The sequence below is a fragment of the Mesocricetus auratus genome, unplaced genomic scaffold, assembly GCF_017639785.1.
Source record: "Mesocricetus auratus isolate SY011 unplaced genomic scaffold, BCM_Maur_2.0 Super-Scaffold_6730, whole genome shotgun sequence".
NCBI classification, from domain to species: domain Eukaryota; kingdom Metazoa; phylum Chordata; class Mammalia; order Rodentia; family Cricetidae; genus Mesocricetus; species Mesocricetus auratus.
This window is the reverse complement of record NW_024429184.1, coordinates 16074187-16098563: the sequence shown is the minus strand read 5'-3', so window position 1 is coordinate 16098563 and position 24377 is coordinate 16074187. Positions and strand designations below refer to the sequence as shown.

Below are 24377 nucleotides of genomic sequence, written 5' to 3'. Positions count from 1 at the left end.
GACAAGGTTCGTGTTCCCCATTTAGCATGGAGCACTTCTGAGATGAACCTAACTCTCCTTGTGCTTGCTGAACTGTCACCCAGAAACCATTCCCGGGAATGTGACAGCTTGTTCAAGGATGCAAAGGGAGGCAGGAACAAACTGGTTTTCCTCTGTGAACACCCCAGACTCCCCACTGCCAGCTTTTTCCTGCTGTCTCCCTGATCATCCTGTGACCAGGTGTCTGTCTCCTTCGCCAAGCATCCTCTCCTCTGGCGTCCTCTGTGTTCCCACACCAGAACAGTATCAGGGATCAATGTCCACTCAGCAGGGGCTCAGGAGCAGCTCTGGGCTGCGCTGAAGGGCTAGCCTGGAGTAACAGTAGTTCTCACATACCTCTTAGGGAGAGAAGAAAGGAAAGAGTGTGGGGCTCAAGAAGGAAGTGGAGGCATAGAGAGAAAGCTCAGTGGTTAAGGGCTCTGGTTCGATTCTCAGCACCCACAAGGCTGTTCACAACCATCTGTAATTCCAGTTCCAGCACATCTGATGCCCTCTTTGACCACCAGCCTGGTGGGTACACAGTGTACAAACATACATGCAGGAAAACACTCATACACACAAAAATAATATAAAACAAAACTTAAAAAAGAAGGTGGTGGCCGTGGCTTCCTAGGAAGAAGTGAGACAAAGAAATGTCCCCTTGTGTAGTTAACTTTTTCTTTTAGAGGTCCTAGGGGCTGGAGGTGTAGCTCAATGGTACACCAGGAGTATTATGGTCTGGGCTCACTTCCCAGCACATGTAGACATGCATACAGTACAAACATTGTCCCAGCATACTCATCCCCAGAGAAAAAGGACACTTGGCCAAATGCGGTGGCACACACCTTTAATCCCAGAAATCAGGAGACAGAGGCAGACACAGGGATATCCCTGTGAGTCAGAGGCCAGCCTGGTCTACACCCTGAGTTCTAGGCTGGCCAGGGTTATGTACTGAGACCCTGTCTCAGAGAGAGACACACAAAGAAACAGAGTCACACAGAGAGGAGGCATTGCAGCGGAGACTACCAAACCTACTAAGTTGTTGTGGGTGGAGAGGTGAAGAGGACCTGGTTGACAGTGGCAGGAAGGTGAGGCTGACAGCCGCAGCACCCAAAGGGGCTATCTAATGTTCTTTTACCACAGTGTCGCCTCTTAAAGGAATCACAAAAGCCTTCATGACTGGGGGTTGGAATGAGTTGCAGCCGGATGAAGCATGGAGGTGAGAAAAACCCACCCTCTTAGAACCACATCCGCTCACACCCCCACTCCACACACACACACACACACACACACACACACACACACACACACGCACGCAAGCATGCACACACACCAGCTGTCCCGCAGCTGTGGGGAGGAAGAAAGAGAGGTAAAGTTCCTCACCACATGCTGCCAACTCTTGTGACGGGTGGCATAGGACAGGGCCAGGTGACGGTGGGAGAGCTTTCTCAAAGTTTCTTAGTGGAGCCTGCCTGCCCCCGAGAGAGTGGCCGCGGACAGAAGAGGTAAGTGTCTAAAAGAGGCAGATGCAGGAACGCGTCTGTGTGGGCTTGCATATGCACAGCCTACACCCTGTGGCCTGCTAGGGGTGTCTGGGGGAGGTGAGTGTCTGTGTCAGAACCCCCTGGAGAACCGGTCCTGTGGGCTGAGGTAGCCGGCGAGAGCTGCCTTTTTTTCTTCCACAGCAGGGAATGACGAACCCTTTCAGAAAAGTCTTCATACGTCAAGACATCAGGTTTTACAAAAATTTCCCTTTTGAGGTTCCTTTGTGTTTTAAGGGTTTTCTGCAGCTGTTAACGGTCCCTGCTAGACTAAAGTTTCCAGCAGCCCAACCTTCCTCCAGGCACCCCCTCAGGGCCTCCCCCAGATACTGGCAGTGGGCTGGTGACTCCCTAGGGGCTTTGGGGCATGTGAGAGTGAGTGGGAGGGCACAGAGCAGCTGGTGTCAGGGATGGGTGGGGACAGCTAGGGCACTGCATCTGTGGTACAAGGTGTGGGTGTGACCAGGGTGAGTGACTATAAGGACACTGGCAGGAATTCCCTGGACCACAGACAATGTCTCAGCTTCCAGAACACCAATACACAGGTGAACAGATGCCCAAGCCTAGCTTCTAATGTGTGCTGGAGATGGCATCAGGGACCCTCATGCTGTTTCCAAGAAACAAGAAAGCGGCCCTCAGACGGAGCCTTACAAGTCTTCAGCAGGAGCGGCCTGGATTTCTCACTTTCGCCTTGGTGATGATGAGCTATATCTTCATGACATCCTGCGGTCCCTTCAGTCTTAGGCCAGCTTGTAGTGTCTATGTCAAGGCTCCCCTGGAGGATACAATGTGACAGGTCCTGAGGATGCCTGAGAGCTGCTGTCCCTACACCTTGATTGACTTCTAAGCGATCTTACATTACAGGTGGGAAGCAGGGTGGGGGAGGGAGCAATCCTTGCCCTTCCTGGGTGTGTATGAAAGTCTTTGCACTATTGTCATTCGTATTACCTTCCAAAGCTGAACATCTAAAGGTCTGGAACTTGGTTCTCCCCACACTGTCCAGATGTCAGCAACACTGGGGGTTTAAGAACTGCCAGATCAGGTCCACAGTCTGAGCTCTGACGTCATGAGGACAAACACCACAGCCTTGCCTTGCCCTGAACACCCCTCTGCTTACTACAGAGAATTCCCAGTTGTCTCACTGGGGCATGGGGCCCAACTGTGAGTAGGCTATGTGGAAGGGGTTCATCTGTGTCGTTTTGGTCATACAAGTCCAGCAGACATCAGGAGGCTGAGCTACACTGCACCTTCATCACCACTACAAACACTGGCCTCGGAGGAACCCTACCCTACTGATAGTGACAGACTAAGGACACCCAACAACGCATACACTAATCCCAGCTGCCCATGAGTATGTGACTTCACCTGACAAGATGCAGATGCGCTTAAGTGACGGCCCTGCAGATGGGCGATCACCCTTTCTCTCCAGGCAGTCCAGTTTAATTTCAGGGGACCTCAAAGGAAGATCTTTTCCCAGCTGGGGGAAGAAAGGCATCCCAGAAGGAGGAAGGGTCAAAGAGATGACATGCAAAAGCTCACCCCTTGCTGGTTTTGAAGGGAAGAAACCCAAGAGCTGGGGAGTCCAGGCAGTTTCCAGAAACCAGTAAAACAAGGGGCCTGTTTTTCTTCAGCTTCCACAGATTACCCTGCCCTGGGAACACCTTAACATCAGTCTGACACTCAGATCAGAATTCTGGACCCACAGGGTAATACCTTTGTAGGGACTGGAGGGACCGTTCCGCTGGTTAAGAGCACTGTGTGACAGGCTTGCTAACCCGAGTCCAGTACCCACATCAGACATCTCTGAACTGCATGTAACTCCAGCAGGAAATCCCCAGGGTCGTCCAATGTTCTGTGGCCTCCTTGGGCATGCACAGACAGACAGACAGACAGACAGACACACAGACAGACAGACAGACACACACACACACACACACACACATACTTTTTTAAATTACCTTTTAAAGAAAACTTTCAGACTCATTTTATTTTATGTGAATGAGTGTCTTGCCTGCATTTTCCTGCACCCGGTGCGTGCCTGGCACCTGAGAAGAGGGCACGGGACTAGAGTTACAGATGGTTGTGAGCCACCCCGTCATGCTGGGAATTGAATCTGGGTCCTCCGCAAGAGTAACAAGTGCTTTTAACCACTGAGCTATCTCTCCAGACTTCCAAATACAACAACCAAAGATCATTGGGGATGGACCCACCCTCCATCCTGCAGAATCAGGCTTGGAAGTGCAGGACTTTTTGATGGCTGGTCAGAAGAGGGGGCATCTTTGTCATAATGCTGATCCTGGTGGAGATGTGACGCTGTATACTGCCTGGAAGGTCATTAATAAATAACTAACTAAACCTCACAAGAGTATTGTTTAGCTGTAGGATTTCTGGTAAAGAATAGAGACATACCAAACCATTGTCCCTTCCCTAAAAATAAATTAAAGCTGGGAGTTGGTTGCACAGACCTTTAACTCAGCACCGAGACTGATATAGGGGGATCTCTGTGAGTTCTGGGTCTGCCTGGTCTATATATCAAGTTCCAGGACAGCCAGAGCTACAGAGAGACCCTATATAAAATTAAACACTTAAAAAGAAAGAAAACGGCCGGGCGTTGGTGGCGTACACCTTTAATCCCAGCACTCGGGAGGCAGAGGCAGGTGGATCTCTGTGAGTTCGAGGCCAGCCTGGTCTACAGAGAGAGTTCCAGGACAGACTCCAAAGCAATACAGAGAACCCCTGTCTCGAAAAAAAAAGAAAAAAAGAAAAGAAAGAAAGAAAGAAAACATATCAGTTAACCACCAAGTTTATGACAGTTATGGCAGCAAGAGGTACGTTTTCTGGTTAGCAACAAAGTCGTGATGGGATAGAAAGAATGTGACCACAGACATAAAGACCACCTCTGCACTATGTCACTTTGGACAAGTTACAGTTGCTTTTCTTTTGGGCAAGGAGGGGGAGTGGAAGGGGACAGGGTCTCGTGCAGCTCACGCTAGCACTGAACTTGCAATGTATCCATGGCTCTACTTAAACTCCACCTGCCTGTGCCTTTCAAGGGCTAGGATTATGAAAGTTACTATTCTTATCTGTAAATAATAAATGGTCTAGAAGTCAATCGAAGCTTTACTACCGGGGGGTATAAACTCCAGCAAAGGCCTGTTTAAAATCACACCCCAGCATTAAGTCAGAAGGATCACAAGTTCAAAGTCAGTCCGGTGTCTGCAGGGCTGGCTGGTTTGTGGGAGCTCACGAGGAACATGCTTCCTTGTTCTACTGGTTTCTGGAAGCTGTCTGGACTCCCTGGTTCATTTGGCCCCTTAACTTCAAAACCAGCAAGGGGTGAGTTTTCCCATCTCATCTCTCTGACCCCTCCATCATCTGGAATGCCTTTCTTCTCCTAGCTGGGAAATGACCTCCTTTGAGGTCCTGTGTGTTTGGTTGGAGCTCCATTCCTCCCTTCCTCCCTCCCTCCCTCCTTCCCTCCCTTCCTCCTTTCCTCCCTCCCTCCTTCCCTCCCTTCCTCCCTCCCTTCCTTCCTCCCTTCCTCCCTTCCTCCCCCTTCCTCCCTCCCTCCCCCTCCCTCCCTCCCTCCCTTCCTTCTTCCCTTCCTCCCTGCCTTCCCCTCCCTCCCCCTCCCTCCCTTCCTCCCTCCCTTCCTTCCTCCCTCCCTCTCCCCTCCCTCCTCCCTCTCCCCCCTCTAAACCCCACCCGCTCAAAGAGTCTTTGAAAGTCCAGTTCTGCATTCTTGGCTCCCCCGTTGCTCAGCTTTTGGCCATCCTCGGGTACAAGCCAGCTTTGGCGGACAATCTATAAAACCTCCCTGCCTTCGTTCCAGCGCAGCTGCTTCTCCAGCCTCATTCTCTGACCAGCAAACCTTTCTGGGAGTAGCTTTACTCAATAAACGCGCTGGTATTCTTTTTCAGTTCAGCTTGATCTGGCTTACTGTGTCAGTGGAGAAACTTATTATGGTGGCGGTCAGTGAGGGGGGCAGGGAGGAAGCCTATTGCCCTGAAATTAAACTGGACTGCCAGGAGAGAAAGGGTGATCGCCATCTGCAGGGCCGTCACTTAAGAGCATCTGCATCTTGTCAGGTGAAGTCACATACTCGTGGGCAGCTGGGATTAGTGTATGAGCTGTTGGGTGTCCTTAGTCTGTCACTATCAGTAGGGTAGGGTTTCCCAGAGGCCAATGGTTACAGTGATGTTTCAGGTCAGGAAGACCCAAAACCCAGGACCATTCTCTCTCTCTCTCTCTCTCTCTCTCTTTTGGACAGGGTCTCACTATGCAGCTCTGGCTGTCCTGGAACTCACTGTGTAGACCAGACTGACCTCGAACTCACGAAGACTGCTTGCTAGCCTCCACCTCCCAATGGTGGGATTAAAATGGTGTACCCATGCCTAGCAAGATCTTTCCTTTCTTTTTATCTCTTCTCCTTTCATATATTATACCCCAGCCACCGTTTCCCCTCCCTCCTCTCCTCCCATCCCTCCCACTCACTTCCCTCCCCCAGATCTGCTCCTCCTCCATTTCCCTTCAGAAAAGAGCAGGTCTCCCAGGGACATCAACCAAACAGTCCATGACAAGTTACAATAAGACTAGGCATGTACTCTCTTATCAAGGCTGGGTGAGGTGACCCAGTAGGAGGAATAGGGTCCCAAAATTAGGCAAAAGGGTCAGAAACAGCCCTTGCCCCCACTGTTAGGAACCCCACAAGAATACCAAGCTACCTAGGCATAACATATGCCGATGGCCTAGGTAAAACCCATGCAGGTTCCTTGATTGTTGGTTCAGTCTCTGTGAGCCCCTGCGCACCCTGGTTAGTTAATTCTGTGGGCCATGTTCTTGTGGTATCCTTGACCCTTCTGGTTCCTACAATCTTTCCTCTCCCTCTTCCACAGGATTCCCTGAGCTCCACTTAGTGTTGGCTGTGGTCTCTGTATCTGCTCCCATCAGTTGCTAGATGAAGTCTCTCTGATGACAATCACAGTAGGCTCCAGGCAAGACCTTTTCTTAAACAATAACTAAAACTTGTCGTGACAGCTACAGAATGAGGACAGCTGTGGGCATCTGCGTCATGAAAGGGTTGTTTGATCTCTGAACCTCAAGACTCCTGGTAGATCTCTAGTGACTTTGCCTCTGGCTTCTCTTTGGTTTTGCCTCTAGCAACGACACACAAGACACCTTGATTCATGAAGATGACAGTGATTTAAAAAGAAAACAAACACTGTACATGGAAAGGCAAACTCAACCTCCAAATATTGGCACATGTCTGTAACCCAAACCCTTGGGAAGTAGAGGAAGGAGGGTTGGAGGACAGTTTGGTCTACACAGCAAATCACTGTTCAGCCAAGACCACATAGCAAGACCACCTGAAGAAGAAGACAGGGAGGAGGAGAGTGGGGAAGATGAGGTGCACGCCTTTAACCACAGCACCTGGGAGGCAGAGGCAGGGGGATCTCTGTGAGTTCATGGGTGGCATAGTCTACATGGTGAGCTGCAGACCAGGCAGAACTACATAGTGTGGTTCTCAACCTTCCCAGTGCGACAACCTTTAATACAGTTCCTCATTCGGTGGTGACCTCCAATCATAAAATTACTTTTGTTGCCACTTCAAAAACTCTTCTAAGGGACAAAACTCTGCCAATGAGGCAGTCCTGGACCCTACCCCTTAGCCCCTCGGCTCCAGCTGGTTGAAACAAGCAAGTGGGGAACCAAGCAGCCTAGTCTATCACCAGCAATGGCTTAGAAATTGGTAGTGGTGTGAGCTTATCCAATGGTTGTCTCAGAAGGTTGAGTAGAAACCATGGAGATGACAGCTCAGCAGGAGCTGGTGGTTAATACGTGCCTTGAGATAATCCCGTTGACCACGGAGTCGAGTGACTGTGCCTGACTCCCGACTCTCACACTGACTGAGGGGGGTGGAGCCTGGCAGGGGTGCTTATCCTGAAAACCATCTGCAGGCAGACAGGTACAGAGCCTGAGCACACAGTAGGGGTGCTTGTCCTGAAAACCATCTGCAGGCAGACAGGTACAGAGCCTGAGCACACAGTAGGGGTGCTTGTCCTGAAAACCATCTGCAGGCAGACAGGTACAGAGCCCGAGCACACAGTAGGGATGCTCCAGGGGCTCTTGGTGCCCTGTGCCCCAAAATGCATCCACAGATGGGCAGCGCTGACCACCAGCTGGAGAAGGGCCCAGGAGTGAGGGCTCAGAACCCTCAGAGCTGAAGTCTATGTTACACCAGTAAGCTGTCTTATCGATTAAGTGCTGATTGAGTGTGGTGGGAGTCCAGAACAGATGGCAGTAGATGAAAATTAAGAACATGAGCTTAGCCGGGCGTTGGTGGCGCACGCCTTTAATGCCAGCACTCGGGATCTCTGTGAGTTCGAGGCCAGCCTGGTCTACAGGGCGAGTTCCAGGACAGCCTCCAAAACAATACAGAGAAACCCTGTCTCGAAAAATCGGAAAAAGAAAAAGAACATGAGCTCAGCTTTAGAACCAACTGCACACTGGGGGGTTTATGTTCCATGGGCCTCTTACTGTATACTTTACTTCTCTTTCTCTTTCTTTCTAAAGAAGCTGTCTGGAGAAGTGGTGACTGCATGAGTTTAATTTCTGAGCCAAGTGTGAGATGGCCGACACTGTCAGGGCATAGACACTGCTGTATGAACTCACCAAGGGCCTCATTCCCAGGGATGGGAGATCTTTCAGAGGGCACAGATTCTGAGGTGTCTCTCAGCTCCCCAGTGGTTTTCCCCCTGCTCCTGCCCTGGGTATAAAGTGGACCCCCATTTTAAGGTTAAATTGCACATCTGAACACCTAGTGAATTTGTGTATGTCTTCATGTCTCTTAGCAAGCTGAATTTGCTCTGTTGAAGTTATAACGAAATCCTTTGCCAACATTATTTCACCATAATTTTACTTTGAAAGAACATGTGAGCCTAAAGGAAAGTTGAAAGAATAATGCAATGAACACCCTATGCTTTTCATCTAGTCGGGGCCCAATAAGATAAGCACAGCCATTAGGGTGTGTGTTCATTTACCGGGACATGCTATAGAACAATCTTAGCTGGTTTGGGTTTTTGTTTGTTTGTGTGACTTGATTTGATTTACTTTGAGGCAAGGTCTCCCGATGACGCATGGGCTGCCCTTGAACTCACAGTGATCTTCTGCCTTCATCTTCCAAGGACTAAAACTGTTCTGTCACACCTGTCTTCACAATATTTTGGTTGCAACAGAGAGAATACACAATATTACAAGATTATAATGGAGCTAAAAAAAAAGCCCTACTGTCTAATACTTTCTGCTTAGATGCATAAGTACCATTATGCTACAGTTGCTCACAGTATTTCATGCAGAAACATGCAGAGGGGTTTGTAGACTAGGGACAAAAGGCTCTACCGTACAGTCAAGGAGTGTAGTAAGCAACACCATTTAGGTTTCAGTATGGCCTATGATGGTCACACAAGAACAGAGTTGCCTAATACACCTCTCAAATGTTAGATGGCACATGATTTTGTACACACCCCTACCCTCACACCTTTCCTTCTGAGGCTACGCTTGGAGTCTGCAGAGTAGGCAGTGGGGATGGGGAAGTGGGGGGAATTAAGGATAAGCCAGGACCCATGCGGGCAGACTGGAACCTGACTCAGCCTCTCAGGCTGTGATGATGCAGAAAAAGTTGTGTTTTTACCCAGTATGCTCCACTTCCAACTTGGGATCAAGCCCTCTATCAACACTCACTAAGGATCAGGGCTGCACCAATGCCATTTCCACATCCGCCCAGTGGAATTCTCATGGTTTTGCATGAATACTCACCCACTTTGGGCTTCTCTCTTTCACCCCACTGGCGAATCCTGGCCCTTTACCTTGCCTTTAAGGCTGCACTGTTGGAGAATGCTGCTCTCCCAACGTAACAGCCACCAGCATCTTCCCAGGGCAGCTGTGACTGCTTACAAGAAATTCTCAGGGTCAGGCTTGTTGACTTTCCCGCGTAGAAGAGGGTGGAGGGGGCCATGAGACCCTCAGCTGAGATTCCAGCCACTCTTCCTACACTTTTCATCCCAGATGTGTGTGATCCTGCACCTGCTGCAGCAACTCCAGGAGGAACCAGAGGGTGGACAGTCAGACGGCTAACTGAAGAGGGACTCCACCCACACTGCTGTGGGGAAGCTGTCTTCCAGGCTGACTTGAGACTCTTCACTGGCATGACTGCTTTGAAGTCACCCACTCTTTTGTAAGTAACCCCTCACCCAAGTTCTGTAAGTGGAGCAAATAAACTCATTGCTTCACTGAGTTGGATATCAGTAGAATCGTACTTGGATCTGTTGTTGGTACTCTATGTGGGGACAGTACGTGTTTATTTATATTTACCCAGGAAATGTCCAAGAAGCCCTTGGTGCAGAACCTAGGATGAGTTTGGGGGAACCAGCGGCTTTGTCTCTGCCATAGGTGATGAGATGTGCAACTGAAGCTCAACCATCTGAGGGTGGGATGGCTTCAGGGGAACCCTGAGGTGAGCATCTTCATGGGCTATGGAATGGCATGTCTCGTTGCTGTAGCATCTTCATGGGTTATGGAATGGCATGTCTCGTTGCTGTAGCATCTTCATGTGCTATGGAATGGCATGTCTCGTTGCTGTAGCAGCATATGCATTGACCCCTTTAAGAACTGCAATTGAGCTGGGCGGTGGTGGCGCACGCCTTTAATCCCAGCACTCGGGAGGCAGAGGCAGGCAGATCTCTGTGAGTTCGAGGCCCGGCTGGACCGACAGCCTCCAAAACAATACAGAGAAACCCTGTCTCGTAAAACCAAAAAAAAAGAACTGCAATTGAGGCTGGATTTTCTCCCCAGAAGGGGAGTCTTAGTGAAAGTCTGTGAGGGCTGTCCCAGTGGGACTATCTTCCTCTGTGTGTTATGGAGTGGCATGCATCCTTGATGAATTTTGTCTGCCAAAGGAGTAGTGACATCCTGATAATGCCTGATGGACCAGAGAGGATCCTCAAGCCTCTGATAGTAGAGTGCGCAAAAGAGGGTTATGAGGAAGCTGTGGCCGAAGTGAGGGCAGGAGCTCAGTCAAGGAGGAACTGAAGCAGAACCCATGGAGGATTCTGCTTACCAGCTCCCTCATTCCTCATGCTCTGCTGGATTTCCTATGCAGTCCAAGCCCACCTGCCTAGGCGTGGGGCTGCCCACAGCGGGCTGGCCCCACTCACAGCAATCATCAGTCAAGATAATCTCTCACAGACATGGCTATAGACCAATCTGATCTGGGACGTTTCTCACTTGAGACTCCTTCAGATGAATATAGGCTGTGTCAGGTTGACAGCAAAACTAACTAGGGCAGCCACCAACCAGAAGTAGATGTTGTGACCCTATTGCTGGAGACAATGTATGATGCTTTGGTTGCAGAATCTAAAGAAATCAAGATGGAATGTGGCTGGAGGTTCCCTTCCTGCTGCTTAGTTCACAGTGTTGTAAGGTGTTGTGCAAATTGCTCGGGGATAATTGTTCCCACGGTCTGAGGCTTGGACCCTGGAGCTACACTGTAGAAATGCTACTTGACTTGTGCCAGCTAGTTCAATAGCAGCACTAACAGTCAATGGAAACAACCACCAACTCTCTGATTGGATTTAAGGTTTATTCCAGAGGGCAGAATTTACATCTGGTACTGTAAGCCAGGACAAAAACCTGTGGCTGAGGACGTCACAGGCCCTGCTTTGTTAACTGGATATGATAAATCTGTCAGATTTTCTCCTAAATATTTATTTTAGGTCCATAGTTTATTGCAGCTATCAGCATTGGCCAAGGAAGCTTGTTCTTTTTCCCTCGATATATGTTTTTATTTAAATTAGAAACATGAATGCTTCACATGTCAATCCCAGCTCCCTCTCCCACCCCTCCTCCCTTGTCCCTCCACCAGGCCCCCCAGCCCCCCACCCAATCCCTACATCATTCCCCAGGGAGGGTGAGGCCCTCCTTGGTGGGATCTTGGAAGCTTGTTTTTTAAGTGAGTAGTGTTTATTTTAACAATTTAAGTTCTTGGGCTGGCAAGATGGCTTTCAGACCAGCAGTAAAGGCCCTTATCTCTGAGCCTCACACCTGAGTAGTTCACATAGGGGAAGGAGAGAATCAACTCTCTCACACACATTGTCCTGTGACCCCCCCCACAAATTTAATTTAAAGACTTATATTCAATTAAACTTCTGTGTTTGCCGGGCGTTGGTGGCGCATGCCTTTAATCCCAGCACTCGGGAGGCAGAGGCAGGTGGATCTCTGTGAGTTCGAGGCCAGCCTGGTCTACAAAGCGAGTTCCAGGACAGCTTCCAAGATAATACAGAGAAACCCTGTCTCGAAAAACCAAAAAAAAAACAAAAAAAAAAACTTCTGTGTTTGTTTGTTTGTTTGTTTTGAGACAGGGTTTCACTGTGTGGCCCTGGCTGTCCTGGAGCTAGCTCTGTAGACCAGGCTGGCCTCAGACTCACAGATTCAGACCTTCCTGGGTGCGGGGATTAGAGGTATACACCACCACTGCTCGGTTTCAATAAAACTTCGGAGGAGTGACAGTTTCTGTAAAATGGTGGCCCATCATTCAGTGACAAATGGAAGAAAGTAACCAGATATCTATCTGTCCCCCTTCTAAGGCTCAGGGATCATTACAAACAGGGAGACAGAAGGAACCTTAGAGATGCCAGGAGGGGTAGAATGTTGTAGAATGCTGTCTTCCCAGGACAGCCATCACCATCTTCAGAACAGCTGTGACTACTTGCAGAGATCCTCAAATCAAGCAGGTCACTGGACTAGGCATTGGGGTCTAAGATTCCAGCCATGCCCTATGCAAGCATGCCGGCTGTGTGTGATTCTGTACAGGCCGCTCTCTGGAAGTGATGGACAGGTTAACTGAAGTGGGAGCTTCGTCTATGTTGGCTATGGGGTTGAGCCTTTCAGTGGTGTGGCTGCTTTGGGGTCACTCATTCTCCTGTAAGTAGCCCCCCCTCTATAAGTGAGCCCTATAAACTCATTTGTTCCCCAACTTGGATTATCATCAGTAGAGTCGCTCTTTGGTTTGTCATTGGTGCCCTATCTGGACAGAGTAGAAATTTGTTTATGTTTTCCCAGAAAAGTCCACACAGCAACTGATATTTGATAAAACTTTCTCGCTAATTTTTTATGGTGTTGGGTATTGAACCCAGGTTCTCCCACATGCTAAGCAAGCACAGTACCGCTGAAATACACCCTTAGCTCTCCCTCGGTAATTTAAAATAATAACCTTGTGTGTGCGTGCACGTTCGTGTGTGCGGGTGTGGGTCTGCACAGGCCGCTACCTCCCATCTGTGTATAGGAGCACTGAGACTGTAGACTCCTGCTGCCACTTTACAGGAAGTCTGAGGAGTCGAACCCTGGGCCTCATGCTTGCACACAAGTGCCCTGCCCACCACGCCATCTCCCCAGCGCTCTCTCTGTCAATTTTTCAAAGCTTTCCTTGTCCACTCTTTAAGATACTGATTGGAATTATAGTAACTATACCCTTCAATTTTGGAAAACTGGCTTTTAAAAATTTTTTATTTTCCTAACTGATGAGATGACTCAGCAGGCAAAGCCGGAGGACCTGGGTTCAATCCCCCAGTACCCACATAGGAGAAGGAGAGAACCAATCCCCCAAAGCTATCTTCTGAGTTCCACACGCACACTCCCTCCCTCCAAAAATAATAAATAATGTAATAAATTGTTTAAAAGAAAAGGGGGCTGGAGAGTCGGCTCAGTGGTTCAGTGCTCTTGCTGAGGACCTGGGTTCAGTTCCCAGCAGCCACACGGTGGCTCACAACCATTCCTAACTCCAGTTCCAGGAAATCTAACACCCTCTTCTGACCTCTGCCCGCATCAGGCACGCATGAATGCACATAGGTACACGCAGGCAAAACACTCAACACAAAATAAAGTAAATCTAAAAAAAAAAAGAAATGAAAAAAATAAGGAAAAGAATTCTTATTGCCTCCTGATTCCATCCAATTCCTTTGAAGGCAATAGTCCCCTGGCCCCCTAAGCCTGTCTGTAGACTGAATTCTACTGCTTTGAAATCAGCATACATCTACTTTTATTTGTTTTTCTTCTGCCATCTTTCTTCCATGTATTATTTTACAACTTTATCACTTTGCTATAAGTGTGCTTCTCTTAGGTAAATATTCACCTGAATTTTAGGAAACAGCTAGTCTTTTAACAGCAGAATTCAGCTTACTTGCCTTTACTCTCAAGTATGATGTATTTGGTTCTCCATATCATTTGTTTTATTCTATTTCCAGCACTAACAAGGCTGAAGAATAAAGTGTAGGAATCCAAGGCCATCGTGGGCTATATACCAAGATTCTATCTAAAAACACAGCAGCAACAAAAAACATTCAGAGAATTACAATCCCAGTCAGCACTCTCAGGCACAGTCTTCTCAGCATATAAAAACACAGCACCAATTATTCCCAGAATGTTATGATCATCCTCCCGCCCCAGTATAACGTGGTCTATAGATCATGTTCATTTACCATCCTTCCCTGAATTTTCACCCTCTCCTCTCTCACATCTGGAGTGTGTTTACCTTCCCGTAATCTTGATTCCAGAATTTAATTGAGATCATTTAGTCCTTGTTAAAATTTCCCTTACAGTGTGTTCCATCTGTCTTGAGTTCCTATTTAGTATGTACATTGCGCGTTATAAATAGATTTAGATATAAATATATAGGTCACGTTTCGTTGCCCCCCACTGCTCTCTTTCCTCTGCCTTTTCTCCTGTCTTGACATCTCTGCTGTTTCCTCTGCTGACTGCTTGGGTTGTTTTCTCAAAACCACTTCTCAGGTGGGATACTTTGCAAAGCCTTTACAAACCTACCGTCCCTCCTTGCCTGGGTCCATGCTGCAGGCCGTCTCTCTCATTGGCCCACATTCAATTTTGTTGAAGCAGAACTGCAGATAAAGGAACCTACTTGCTGACTGCAAGGGGGTAAGATTTTCTACACCACTTTGAGTTTTGAGACTCTCCTTTTACTTGTGCATGGCTGAAGTGTGCTTCTTTTTCTGTCGAGCTGGTCTGGAAGGTAAGGCAAGTCTTCCCTCAGTCCAGGGAAATGTCACCTTTGATTTGGTGGTAGCCTTTTTCTCTGGGAGCCACAGCCTTTCATTTGGCGATGACCTTTTTTTTTGGGAAGCCACAGCCTTTGCATGGCGACTTTCCCGGTTCTGCTCTGATCCCATCATTCACCACAGAATTTGCATGTCTATATTTTTGTCAAGTGCTTTGAGATATTTCTTTTTTTTTTTTAATTTCCTAGGCTTGTTTAGGGATTTCAGCAAAGACTCCCCTTGCTTTATCTATAGGAACTGTAAGCTTTGAAATCATGTTCCGTATTTCAAGGAAATATTTTGTGCGTAAGCTTCCAAATTCACAAATTTTGGGAAGGGATTTCCCCATTTCTGCCAGCAGGTTCCTCTGTCCTTTGGTTTGTTTGCATTTTCCTCATTACAAAATCTGAGCAGTTCAACCTATTATTAGTTTTGGGGGAAGTCATGGAGATCCAGCAGAGGTACCAGTTCTTACTGGAAGCAGGCTGCTTCTAGGACCTGCTTTCTTCCAGCCAGTCCTTGGCCTTGGCTCTGAGGCTGTCCTCCAGAATTGTCTGCAGGAAATTGTCTCTGCCGAGACCAGCTGAGCTGAGCTAACTCCTGGCCTATAGTTGGGAGCTGTTAAAGGGGATGTGCAAGAGACAACATCGTCACAGAGATGACCCGTTCTGCCTCCAATGCTGGGACTAAAGGCGTGTGCTACACTGTGCGAGGCTCCATCCTAACTTTAGAAAAACCATGTGTACACTGTATTGCCATCAATAAATGTTCAACTGAGGCCATAGGCAAAGGAAGAAAGATGAAGCTGTTGTGTTTGTAACCTGGGAAGAAGACGTAGGTAAACACCGGAATCAGAGGTGGAGACAACAGATCAGGAGGAGCCGGAGGGTGAAGGCCTGCATTATCCGGTCCCTGAGGCTGCACTGAGGTCCCTGTACCTCAGTTACAGTCTGACATTCCCATTCCACCAGGCCTGCAACTTGTCGAGGTCATTCTTTCTATAGAAACCCTTCCATGTAGTGTGGGGTAGGAACCCATTCACTTCTGAGAAGCACTCTTTTTTTGTTTGCTTTTTGAGACAGGGTTTCTCTGTGTAGCCCTGGCTGCCCTGGAACTCGCTCTATAGACCAGGCTGGCCTCGAACTCAGAGATTCACCTGCCTCTGCCTCCCAAGTGCTGGGATTAAAGGCGTGAGCCACCACTGCCTGGCTTAGAATGTAGTTTTTAAAAATTTAAAAACAAAACAGAAAACCACTTAGGCGTTCTCTTCCTAGGAGTGGCGCCTGGGTTCCTCCGGGTTGCTGCGGACAGGAGAAGGGGAGAAGGCTGCGTAGTTGTAACTCTGCCAGAAGGAGCAGAAGGAAAATAACAGGGAGGCAGATTTGGCTCAAAATCTTAAAAGTTCTGTGATTCAAAGATTGGAAATGAGTGCTTGGTCAAGCAATAAAGTCCCCCGACCCTGGAAGTGCTCACGGAGAGGCCTGGAGGGTAACTCATAAAAGCACTGTAAGTTCAGACCAGATCTTCCAACCCCTTTCTAACTAGGTAGTTCTAGAAATTGATAAAGTAGGCTAGAAAACAAGTTAACCAACACACTAAATAAAAAATATTATTACAGGGGCTGGAGAGATGGCTTAGAGATTGGGTTCACTGACTGCTCTTCCAGAGGACACAGGTTCAGTCCTCAGCACCCACATGGCAGCTCACAATCATCTGTAACTCCAGTGTCAGGGCATCCGACATCTTCCTCATATGACCTCCTCCAGTACAAGTGGCGCACTTACATACCTGCCGGTGAAACACTCATGCACAAAAAAATCAAATAAGAACTTCAAAAGCGATGCTGCCGGAGTCTAAGGCTGAGAAACAGAGAAGGGTAGAGAAGTAATTGTACTGAGAATGGACGATGAGGCCAGGGATCCCCAGGCTCATTTTCAGGGACTAATGGGAACTTGGAGGTTTTAGAGGAAGGGAAGTACCCAGGGTTTGCACCTCCAACTGGGGTAGGGGTGGTCTGACTGATCACTGTCTCAGTTACGGTTCTCCAACGGGTTCTGAAGGAGCGGCTAATGTCTTCACTTGAGGGTCACAGTCTGTCTCCAGGATGCAGCCTCATGTGAGGGAGCCTGCCTTTATTCAGGGAGGGGGTGATCTGTCCTGATAGGTTTGCTATTACCTGATAGGGGGGGAGGTCAGCCCCTTGTAATAAAGATGTTCACCAATTAAGTCCTCTTTTTTCCTGGTGTCTGCAGGAGAGAGAGTGACCCAGGATACCATGCCTAATGCTCCAGGCCTATAAACCCAGAAATTTTGGAGGCAGAGGCAAGAACAACCCAAGTGTAAGGCTGGCTGTGAGACTCACAAAGAGAAAAACGACAAACTCAGATGGAGGAAAACTGCTGGAGGGCAAAAGTAGAGTCAGAATGGAACAAAGTGAGTCTATCTGGTGCCTCCTTCAATATCTTACATCCAGCAAAGGTTTATCAGCTAGTGGAGGCACGTGCTACCAAGCCTGGCGACCTAAATTCACCCCCCAGCACACACATGCTGGAAGAGATAACCAAGTCACAGAAGCTGTCCTCCAGGCTCCACAGAGTTCACCACGGCTTGCACATCCCTCCTCCCCCACACACAACTAAAGACCAGGCTGCAGCTGAACTCACAGAGACCCGCCTGCCTCTGCCTCCCTCGTGCTGGGATTAGAGGTGTGCGCCGCCACCGCCCTGCGTAGTTGTGCTTTTATTTTGTTTTAAATACCTTAGGGCCAAATGCCACGGCACATAGTGCAAGCAAGAGGCTCACGGAGGAAATGAGCAATGAGGGAAGATATCAGTGGTTCCACAACTTTAGCTTTTATCTGCTGGTCTTTTTGGAGAGAATTATTCAGAACTCATGTGACTGAAGGATGAAAAACCCAACCTTGACTGAAAGAGAGTGGGGAATTTATTATTTACATGGCCAAAAATCCCAGAAGGCAGATCTAGTTGTGCCTGTGGTTGGCTACAAGATTTTAAGTGAAGTCACCAAGACCTGGTCTCACGGGGCCACCCAGTTCTGCTTCCCTCCTGGTAGGAAAAGTCATCCTGGAATTGAAACCCATCTTAAAGGACTGAAAAGGCGAGGCTGAAGATGGAGGCCTGTGGAGATGGCCGTGTCCGGCCGTGTCCTCGCCACCTGTAACAGAAGACACTTCGGAACTTCCTGTTGTGACCCTTGGTCCTAAGTTACAACTGTTATCAAAGACCAGATCTCACAAAGAGCTTAAGCTGGGCCCCAGGGACTTCCCTTACAAATCTGACCCCCGGGATTTACCTGGCTGAAAGAAACATCAAAGAGGCTAAGGAACTTGGAGCTGGGGAGCGCATTGTGAGGTGACCAACCAAGGCTGTGCTCCTTGGTTTAGGAACCAGTTAGGCAGTTGCCTCAGTTGGCCTGTCAGGTACTCAGGATGTGGGCCAAAGCACAAACCTTCATGATGGCCTTTAATTAAAGGCATGGTGGCACGCGACTTTAGTCCCAGCACTCGGAGGCAGAGGCACGTGGATCTCTGTGAGTTCGAGGCCAACCTGGTTTACAGGGTCTACAGGACAAGTTCCAGGACAGCCAGGGATGTTACACAGAAAAATCCTGCCTCAAAAAACCAAAATAAACAAATGAGTAAATAAATAAATAAATAGTCTCCTATAGACAAGAGAACACAAGAAAAAGCGAAGAAGCCAGACATAGTGGTGCACACCTTTCATTCTAGCACTGGGGAGGCAGAGGCAGGTGGATCTTTGAGTTTCAGGCCAGCCTGATTCACAGAGTTCCAGGACAGCCAGAGCTACACAGAGAAACCCGGTCAAGAAAAGAAAAGAAGGAAAGGAAGGGGGACAGAGAGAGAGGGGGAGGGAGGCAGAGAGAGAGAGAGAGAGAGAGAGAGAGAGAGAGAGAGAGAGAGAGAGAGAGAGAGAGAGAGAGAGAGAGAGAGAGAGAGAGAGAGAGAGAGGAGAGAGAGAAGGTTAGGAGCATGGTTCTGTGGTAGATCACTTGCCTAGCATGAATGAGGCCCCTGGGTTTGATTCCTAACACTGAGAGGCTAGGGAAAGATCGGAAGAGAATGCGTAGAACACAGGTTTCAGGGACTGTAAGAAAACCAAATTTCAAGTCATACTTCATTGCAGCTACACATAAAATAAAACTACAAAACTGTCGCTTTACAGAAACTCAGTTTAAGAGCGTTGTTTGCCCAGCTTCAAACCCATTGAGCCAGACTTAATGTCCTGGGTTGGAGTCTGGGGTTGGATTCAGAGGACTGCAATTCCCAGGATGCTATGGCCAGATCTTATTACGCATGCGCAGAAGTGGTGCGATACCGCCGCACGCCTAGCAAGGGCACTGGAGTTTGGTTGGTTCTAAGTGCTTTGCGTACAAGCTAAACCCAGTCTGGGGACCTAAATCAGCTTTCTGTAGTGGAGCCTCGGAGCCCTCAGCCCTGGGATCCGCTTATGCGTGTGAGCTATACCGATCATCAGCTTCCCCAAGCCTAAGCTCTCAAGTCCTTCTGGTGCAGACTCTGAACCAGCTTCAGAAGCACAGCAGCCCTCAGGAGCCCACTTCCCGATGCAGTGGTTCCCCTCATCCGGTGTCCGCCCCCAAACCACCCTTCCTCCCACACAACACCTATTGCGATCTAGGTGTCTCCTAGGGAGACCTAAGTTGGCTTCCTCAGAAATGCAGAGACCAGAGAGCCCCCGCTACCACCCTTTTCACGGACACCCCGTGTCTACCAGGCTCAGGGCTCCCTGCTCTCTGGTTGTCTTTAGAACTTTGTAAATGCAAAGGAGAAACGCGTGGGAATGAAACCTCTTCCTCTTCTGTCCTTGCAACCTCAAAAAGGTCGGCGGAGCTGGACAGAGGCCCCAGGCAGAGAGGTCTGGAGCTCCGGCTGAAGGCAATTTCAGGCTCACCAGGTTCGGCTTTTTGCCAGAGCTGGGTGGATCATAGATGGGCTACAAAAAAGTTGGAGGAGAGCAGCCAACGGGCGTGCCGTGCGTGCGAGGGTTATACAGAGCAGTGTTGCTGCCGGGAGAGTGGCGGGGGTGGGGCAGCGGGAGAGCTTAAGCAGTTTGGAACCGGGCTATACTCCGTGATGGGGCTCAGACCACAAAGATGGATGATAAGATGGATGGCACTTGTTAAAACCTAAACATTTCTAACCCATTATCTCCTCTCCATCCCTACTGAGACTTTATCTTTTTTCATTTTCATTTTTTTCATTTTGTAAGAGCCTGCCTAGCTCCATCCTACAGTCCCCGTGGCGGCCACTGGAGCTTCACGCAGCGACTCCTTTCCACCTCACCAGAAGCAGAAAATCCAAGCTCTTGGCATGACTGGCTTCCTTCGGTCCACCAGACTCACCTTGCCCTTTCCTTTTCATTGCTCCTTCACCGGGCCCGCCGGTGTCTCTGTATAGAGAAGCCCTTCTCCTTTGCCTTGTTGTGCCCCCTGCTGGACTGTTTTGTGATCTTCCATTTTCCGTGTTACCTGTAATGTTTCGCTGCTTAGTCACTTCACCTATGAGTTCCTCCACAGGACCCCGTGTTTCCCTGATTTTAATAATTCTAGTTACTGATTACTCACACTCTTAGTGCTTACCATATGACAATTCATTTAAACCGCACAACAACCTTTCTTTTTTTTTTATGAACAAGGGGTCTGGAGAGATGGCTCAACCATTGAGAGCGCTTGTTACTTTTTTTTTTTTTTTTTTGGTTTTACGAGACAGGTTTCTCTGTTTTGGAGGCTGTCGGTCCAGCCTGGCCTCGAACTCACAGAGATCCGCCTGCCTCTGCCTCCCGAGTGCTGGGATTAAAGGCGTGCACCACCCGGCGCGCTTGTTACTCTTGCAGAGGACCCTGCTCTGGTTCCCAGCACCCACATGGTGGCTCGCAATCGAATGTAACTCCTGTTCCAGGAGACCTAACGCCCTCTCCTGGCCTCCATGGGCACTGCACATACATACATGGAGGCAGAACATCCAAAAAAATAAAAATAAAGGTTAAAATTTTTAAATAATTTCATGGGGTTGTAGAGCTGGCTCAGCAGCTAAGAGCGCTTGTTACTCTTGCTGAGGATCCTGCTCTGGTTCCCAGCACCCACATGGTGGCTGTAACTTCAGGCACATAAGCGGTGCACAGACATACATGCAAGCAAGATGCCCATACATATCACTATTAATAGAAACAGTCGGCAACTTCAAGGGGCCGGGAAGATAGCTCAGAGGGTAAAGGGCATGCTCGGCACACATGAGGATCTGAGTGGGATCCCAGCACCCATATAAAAGAGCAGGGCACAATGTTTGTAGTTCCAGAATGAACTGGGCACAGGTGGATCCCTGGAGCTCGAAATCCAGTCAGCTGGCCTATTCCACAGTCCCAGGGCCCAGTAAGAGACCCTGCCTCAAAAACACAGAGAGGAGCTGTAGGCTGAGTTTCTCCATGTCCCAGCAGCAACTCCCAAATAACCATTTAGAGACTTGTTATTAATTATAATGCTCAGCTGATAGCTCAGGCTTGTTACTAGCTAACTCTTACATTTTATTTTTTTTTATTTTTTAATTTTTGGTTTTTCGAGACAGGGTTTCTCTGTGGCTTTGGAGGCTGTCCTGGAACTCACTCAGTAGACCAGGCTGGCCTCGAACTCACAGAGATCTGCCTGCCTCAACTCTTACATTTTAAATGAGCCTATATTTCTTGTCTACTCTCTGCCACGTGGCTGTACCTTCTTACATGACATATTCATCTTGCTTCTCTCTGAGTCTCTCGAGAATCCCGAGATTCTGCCCTTCTTCCCAGCATTCTCTCTGCCCCAGAAATTCTACCTAGCTATCCACCAGTCAGCTTTTTATTAACAATGAGAGCAGCACGTGTTTACAGTGTACAAAGACTGTTCCACAGCAAGGAGCTGACAAAATGGCTGAGGAAGCAAGGCTTGGGGGAAGATGAGTAAAGGCATTCACTGACAGGTCTGAGAATCTGAGTTCAATCCTCTCCCACAAACACTACCACCACTAGGAACGTCCAGGGTTAGCCTCTGGACTCCACATGTATGAACACACACACACACGCACCACATCACATATGCACTCTCCCTTGTGAATACATGCACATGTATACCCACAAAAGTAATAATAAATGACGAGAGTATCATCTGCATCATACAGGTTTAGACACGGAGGCTCAGTTGCTTAGGAACAAATGGTGACAAATGGAAGGTGTAGAGTTTGAACTCAGGCAGTCTGACTCCCAAGTCCACAGCTAACCTTGTTGCCAACCTGCCTATTACCACCGAATGCTGTATAGTTCAGGAGGTGCAGGTTAAGAATAAGGCAGGTAAAAATATAAAATGAAAAAAAGAAAATATATTCAACAAATGGTGCTGGTATAACTGTCTGTCAACATGTAGAAGATTGCAGACAGATCCATATTTCCTGCCATGCCAAAACTCAAGTTCAAATGGATCAAAGACCACAATATAAATCCATCCACACTGAACGTCATAGAAGAGAAAGTGTGAAATACATCTGAACACACAGACACAGGAGATCACTTCCTAAAGAGAACACCAGTAGCACAATTCTGAGAGCAACAATGAATAAATGGGACCTCCTGAAGCTGAGAAGCTTCTGTAAAGCAAAAGACACAGTCAACAAGACAAAACGACTCCCTACAGAATGGGGACTTCTTCACCAATCCCACATTTGACAGAGGGCTGATCTCCAAAATATACAAAGAACTCAAGAAACTAGAAATCAAACTACCAAATAATCCGATAAAAAATGGGGTACAGATCTAAATAGAGAATTCTCAACAGAACAATCTCAAAAGGCAGAAAGACACTTAAGGAAATGCTCAACATCCTTAGCCATCAGGGAAAGGCAAATCAAAACCATTCTGAGATTCCATCTTACACCGATCAAAATGGCTAAAATCAAAAACACCAATGACAGCTTATGCTGGAGAGGATTGGAGAAAGGGGATCACTCCTCCACTGGTGGGAGTGCAAACTTGTACAGCTGTTGTGGAAATCACTATGGCAATTTATCAGAAAATTAGGGATCAACCTACCTCAAGACCCTGCAACACCACTGTTCGGCACATACCACATGTACATTTGCTCAACTAGCTCATAGCAACATTATTTGTTTTTGTTTTTGTTTTTTTGGTTTTTACGAGACAGGGTTTCTATGTATTGTTTCGGAGGCTATCGGTCCAGCCCGGCCTCGAACTCACACAGATCCGCCTGCCTCTGCCTCCCGAGTGCTGGGATTAAAGGTGTGCGCCACCACCGCCCGGCAGCAACATTATTTGTAATGACCAGATCTTAGAAACAATCTAGATGCCTCTCAATTGAAGACCGGATAAAGAAAATATGATATATTTACACAATGGAGTACTACTCAGCAGTAAGAAACAATGACATCCTAAAATTGGTAGACAAATGGGCAGACCTAGAAAAAAAACATCCTAAGTGAGGGAACCCAAAACCAGAAAGACAAATATAGTACGTACTCACTCATAAGTGGATACCAGAAATAAACAAAAGATACCCAGCCTACGAACCATAACCCCAGAGAAGCTTGAACCCTCTTCCAGAAACAGATGAAAGCAGATGCAGAAATGCACAACTAACCAATGGGCCAGGCTCCTGGAGTACAATCGAAGTGAGGGAGGAGCAATAATATGAACAAAGGAGTCAAGACCATGATGGGGAAACCCACAGGATCAGCTGACCCGAGCTAGTGAGAGATCAGTGACTCTGGTCTGACAAATGGGGAACCTGCATAAGACCGAGCTAGACTCCCTTAATATAGGTGACAATGGTGTGGCTGGGACAATATATGAGGCCACTGGCAGTGGGCCCAAGACCTAACACCAATGCACAAACTGACTTATTCTATATGGAGAGATCCCTTGCTCAGCCTAGACACAGGGGTGTAGGGGTGGAGAGGTGCCTTGGTCCTGCCTCAACTAGATGATGGAACAGACTTAGCAGACTTCCTAGGGGAGGCCTTACCCTCTCCGTGGAGCAGATGGGAGGAGGGGGGGTTAGAGGGAGTGGGAGGGAAGGAGGGAGGGGGCACTGGGATTGGAATGTAAAAACTAAATTAATAACAAGAACTGTGAAGAAAAAATAGGCAGGTGATGAACGGGCAGGCAGGCATATTGGACAAGGGTTTTAAATCCGAGCTGTGACAAGCAAGGCTGTTGCCGATACTTAGGTGACGACTAAGAAGGTGGAGTAGACCGTTACCATAGTGATATAGGGTGATGAGGAGGTCAACAGAGGTATCTGGCAGACAGAATAAAGACAGGGCAACTGACGCCATAGAAAGGGTCTAGGTAGCACCCTATGTGGGAGAATGGCCGTGGCCACTGGTGAAGGAGACAGGCCAGACAGCAGGAGGACACAGTTACAGAAGCAATGGAGAGAGTAGCTCAGGACTGGTTTCAGACCCCAGTGGCAATGGGGTGGCCTTGAATATAAGTCTTGCGAATGTTCTAGAATCAGGACTAGCAGCTGAGTAGCTGGGCCCCAGCCCTTCACCCTCAACATCTACCTCTCCAATCCTTCCCCAGCTAGGTAACTACAGAAATGCTCTATGCAGTGTCAGAGCTCACACCCCCACCCATTGGGAGTCTGCTGCAGACCTGCAACCTCTGGTGAAAATACG

The 24377-nt window shown here is 48.2% G+C and overlaps 1 long non-coding RNA gene across 1 annotated transcript; it reads left to right on the top strand.

Moving 5' to 3' along the window:
- The first annotated feature begins 1332 nt into the window (after positions 1-1332).
- Positions 1333-18496, top strand: LOC110342576. Its single transcript, XR_002384690.2, has 4 exons — positions 1333-1523; positions 9624-9792; positions 9934-10071; positions 16915-18496. It is a non-coding gene; the product is annotated as an uncharacterized LOC110342576 (long non-coding RNA).
- The last annotated feature ends 5881 nt before the right edge of the window (positions 18497-24377 follow it).